A 4,713-nucleotide genomic window follows, 5' to 3' on the forward strand; every position below is an offset into this window, starting at 1 on the left:
GAAACTTCTCTTATAAGTGAGTATATACCGTTTGTGTCTTTCTGCTTCTGAAATACCTCACTCAGGATGATCTTTTCTAGAGTGATTTGCCAAAAAATAAAGCAATAAAACAAAAAGTTGTTTCAAACATGTATTTTAAATTATGCCTATGTATTATCAAATATGGGGAGTCACAGCCCATGCACCAAGTCTGATCTAGACTTCTGTCCTCAGTAAAGCAATTAAAAGAGCCAAATTAAAAGTGGAGAGTATCAAAGGAATGTCTATTCTATGTGACCACATCAGGAAGAGAGGCACAGTGTTCCGGCAACGCTCTCAGAGTCTTCCGGGTCCTAAAGTGAGGTCAATGCTTAAGTAGAAAGCTAAGGATGGGTATGGACATCTAAGCAGATTGAAGCACGGTGAGGCCCCACTAACCGATGACTCATCACTCTCCCCGTCGCCCTTTCATCTTGTAAATGTCAGTTTCATCTGACAAGCTGTTAGAACTGTGTGACATCTCTTTCTGGGAGACAAGTTCCCTTCCTTTCTTTCTTCCAGCATGAATTTCTTTGGAGAATTTCTATTTCTTTGGGGTTCCCTGTTTCAATAGTCTGATAGATTAAGAGACACAAGCATGTCTCCAGAACATCTTCATCTGTCCCGGAGATGGAGCCGTACATCTATGTACAGCTTTGTGTGTAAGCTCATATGTGTGCAGGCGCCCACGGAGGCCAGAAGAGAGTACCGGATGCCCAGGAGCTGGAGTGTTGGACAGTTGTGAGTCACTCACTGGTGGGTGCTGGGAAACAAACTCCTTTGTAAGAGCCCTGCACCATCTCTCCATCCCCTGCTTTGGAAGGTAAAAGTAGCGTGGGTAAAACTTTTAGAATTCCACCTTTTGGAGTCCATAATACTACGATTTTAGCGTCATAGACATTGTTTACAGTCTAAAATTCCGTGCTGTGTTGACAGCGAAGAAAACTCAGAAAAGCAAGGCAAGCACAAATCTGTCACGTTTCAGTACAAGAGGTTCCTGGAAATGGCCTGCAGGTTTATGAAAATGTTCCACCAGGGAAGCAGAAGGAGGCAACGGGAAATGGCAGCCAGGGGGGCCCAGGCCACATGTGCCTTGCCTTCAGATGAAAGCCAGGTGTTCCCCTGCAGCCAGGTGAGCCGTGGTCATAAAATGCACATTTCTCCACTGGAAGACAGAAGGACCTGTGACTCTCCACATCAAAGGAACCCGCAGGTATCAATGATGAGACACCCACAGGTCAGGCTATGCTTAAAACAAGAAGAGCTGATGAGAACAAGTGGCTCTGTGCTGAGGTGGACTTCCTGTGTTTCGTCTGAAAAGCAAATCAGAATTTAAGACAAGTTACGAATATACCCTCAAAAAGGAAATACAGAATAACGAAAAAGGAAAAAAAAAAAAGCCTGTATTTCAAATCTGTCCTGGAGAGCTGTTACTTGCTTTCTTTTCCTTTTCTTTTTCCACTTTCCTTGTGTGTGTGCTCATGTGCATAGTGTGTGCACAAGTATCTGTGCACTCACACATGGGATCATGTGTGCATGTGAGGGGCTGAGGTTGATATTGGGAATCAGCTTCCATCTTCTACCTTATTCACTGAGGAAGGGTCTCTTAATCAAATCCAGAGCTCACTGATACGGCTAGTCTTGCTAGCCAGCTTTCTTTGGGGATTCTCTGTCTCTGCCCTTTGAGGATGAAATTGTTGCTAGGCCACTATTCACACTCAACGTTTATGTGAATTCTAGAACCTGAACTCTGCTCCTCACACCTCCACAGCCAGAACTTCAAGGACTGAACTGTCTTTTCCACTCCAAGAACGTTCACTTTCTAAGCAAAACCTGCCAAGTTATTTTGTTAGAGAGAATCTCAGACATCATCTCTCCAAATCTCTTCATTTCCAATTAGTTCTGGTCACACACAGTTACTGATCCCACTGTATTTTAGGCATAATGGAAAATAGACTCAGAGCAGTCAGGTGGTTTTCCCAGTATCACATAGGACCCAGTAGTTACCTAAAAATACCACAATGACTCCTGACCCTGGGTAGCCTAAACTTTCACACACGAACCCTGTTAGCTTCTGTGGGTCAGAAATGTAGGTACATTTGCTTCAGGTCTGTGGTCAGTGTTAATGAACACTGAGACCTCCATAGAGGCTCACCTGGGAAAGGGAACACTTCCAAGCTCATTCATGTACTTGGTGACAAAAATCATTTCCTCTAAGTTGGCTAGACTGAGGGCTTAGCTTCCTCACTAGCACCACCTGGAGGCTTCTCCGAAGTTTGCTTTGTGTCGGTAAGCCAATGAATAGGTCTGCTACCAAAATGGAAGTCACAATCTTAGCTGGTCACAACATGCCCTCATCACCTTTGTCATATGGTTTATCTTACACTCAGTAGAAAGGGGATTATATTAGGTCATGAATGCTAGGAGGTCAAAATCACTGTGTCTGGATTAGAAGTCTGTCACACAACACATGGCTACAGACAACAGACTTTAGGTAAATGCACAAAATGGGTTCTTCTAATTTTTTGAGCCTCGCAGAACAGTGTCAGAAGGGAAGGGTATTTGCTTTCCATCAGCAATATATTAGTTTTCTAATATCTTATCAACTGCTATCTTAAGAGGTGATAAAACGGTGATAAAACTATTTAAGTAGCATTTGTGTATGTTTTTGTTGAACTGGTGGACAAAGACATGAAAGACAGGTGCAAAAAAAACCCCACCCCTCTTTTGCAACCCATTAATTTTATGAATTTTGACACATGTAAGACACAGACTATGATACTCAAGACAGCTCGGAGTGATAATGAGGTATCCCCAAGAGCTGATCATTTGGAAGCATAGGAATTAAGAAAAACTGATGAATTAGATAAGCATGCCAATTTTAAGGGATTCTCAACCTGTGGGTCAGGACCCCTTTTGGAGTTGACCAACCCTTTCACAGGAGTCCCTTAAGACCATGAGACATATCAGATCTTTATATTGCAATTCACGATTCACGACAGTAGCAAACTTACAGTTGTGAGGTAGCCATGACAATAATGTTATGGTCAGGGGGTCAGCACAGCGGGAGGAGCTGTATTAAAAGGCCACCGCTTTAGGAAGGCTGAGAACCACTGTTCGAGGCGGTTTGACACCCCCACTCCTACTCACTCTTACAGCTTGTTCTGACTGAGGTCTGGGGTGGAAGCTGTGTAACCCACTGAGAGTTTCAATGCAGTACAGAGTACATCGCCAACGAAATGGCCACGGTTTTCATTTTCAGAGCTTTGAGGCTTTCATTACTAGTTACGACACTGATTTCCAAAAACAAACAAACATGTCTGTTTTGGATTCAAACATCTTACAGTGCTTTGGGCTAGGTTTCACTTTACAGGGCAGTTTTAGAGAGTCCCGAGTCCAAGTAACCTAGAGAGACAAATAGTGCCTCATTCCATATCATTTACAGTCCCAGCATGGACTGAGGTAAAAGCACTGGGTAGTTCATAGGTAGACGACTTGTACTGACTTGTACAGTCTTTGAGCCTTGCTAATTCTGATGTATGATACCTTCTTTATTCACAAGGTTTTCTTTTGGAAAAAAAAATAACAAAATCAATTTTAAAACTCTTTTCAAAAAGCATTTCAGCAGTCATGGTCCAAGGGGCCCTCATGCCCACTCTTCATGGTAATCTATTCTACATTAGCCATGTAAGTCATCACCTGAGCAAGGACACTTTGGGGAGAGAAAGAGCCAGGCCACTGTTAGGAATGAAATGACACTGGTGAACTAGGGCCATTTTTGGTAAACCTAGCCAGACTCCTTACAGTCAGAATGGAACAAGAATCTTCCTTAAACCCAGGAGTCTCTGCTTGAGCAGTGAAGAAGGAAGGAGGCACAGAGTTCACATGGATGGCGGGGGGTGGGGGATGGATGCAGGGACAGGAATGGAGCACGTGCTGGCCTGCACCTCTTCAGGAAACCAAGGAACGCTGGAAGTCACAGAGGTCCTCTCTCACAATTACTGACACACCTTTGCCACTTGTTCTCTCTGGCTCTGTAATGGCCCTGCTTATCTTGAGATCGCTTCTTTTTTTTTCCGCTTCTAATATTTTCAAATTCAGCGATGCAGGCTGGACATCAGGTTTGCCAGCAGGTGATGTTTGGATGAGCGAGTTATTCCTTGACGTAGCACTGACACCACGTTTTCAATGGGTAGGCTTAGTCCAATATTTCATCAGATGCTTGTTTCAGTGTGGAAACCTGAAACCTTGCTGTCTGCTAGCAATCACTCTTGCCTTTTAACACAGGCAGCATACTCCCAAGCTGAGCCCGCAGCAGGCATTCGCCGAGTTAGCTGATCAATTAAAGGCAGCAAGCAGTTGACGATACTTGCTGAAGCACATGAAAATGCTGACTGACTACAGGGCAAGCGTCTCTGTAACAATGCCTGCTGAAGTGAATACTTTTCTGGAGAAACGAAAGCTGGTAAAACATTTAAGTCAAATCGATCTTTAGACAGGATTCTGAATGTGGAAACCATTTCTATACACACATGGCAACAATTAGAAATGAGGGTTAGGAAAATTTCTCCTGTGAAAGACTTTCCAGAAGGTAAGAGCACACACGATAAAGCTTGCACTCCCAAGGCTCCTTAGAAAACAGCACCTCACCACTCCAAACACCCAGCCTCTCAAATACAAGTGCTGTGTGTGACA

General features: G+C 43.7%; 1 non-coding gene across 1 annotated transcript; it reads left to right on the plus strand.

Annotated features, from left to right (window-relative positions):
* Positions 1 to 2,669: 2,669 nt before the first annotated feature.
* On the plus strand, positions 2,670 to 2,794 carry LOC132653396 (small nucleolar RNA SNORA40). The gene has a single exon (XR_009591141.1). It is a non-coding gene; the product is annotated as a small nucleolar RNA SNORA40 (small nucleolar RNA).
* Positions 2,795 to 4,713: the final 1,919 nt, after the last annotated feature.

Source organism: Meriones unguiculatus, chromosome 3 (assembly GCF_030254825.1).
Source record: "Meriones unguiculatus strain TT.TT164.6M chromosome 3, Bangor_MerUng_6.1, whole genome shotgun sequence".
NCBI lineage: Eukaryota > Metazoa > Chordata > Mammalia > Rodentia > Muridae > Meriones > Meriones unguiculatus.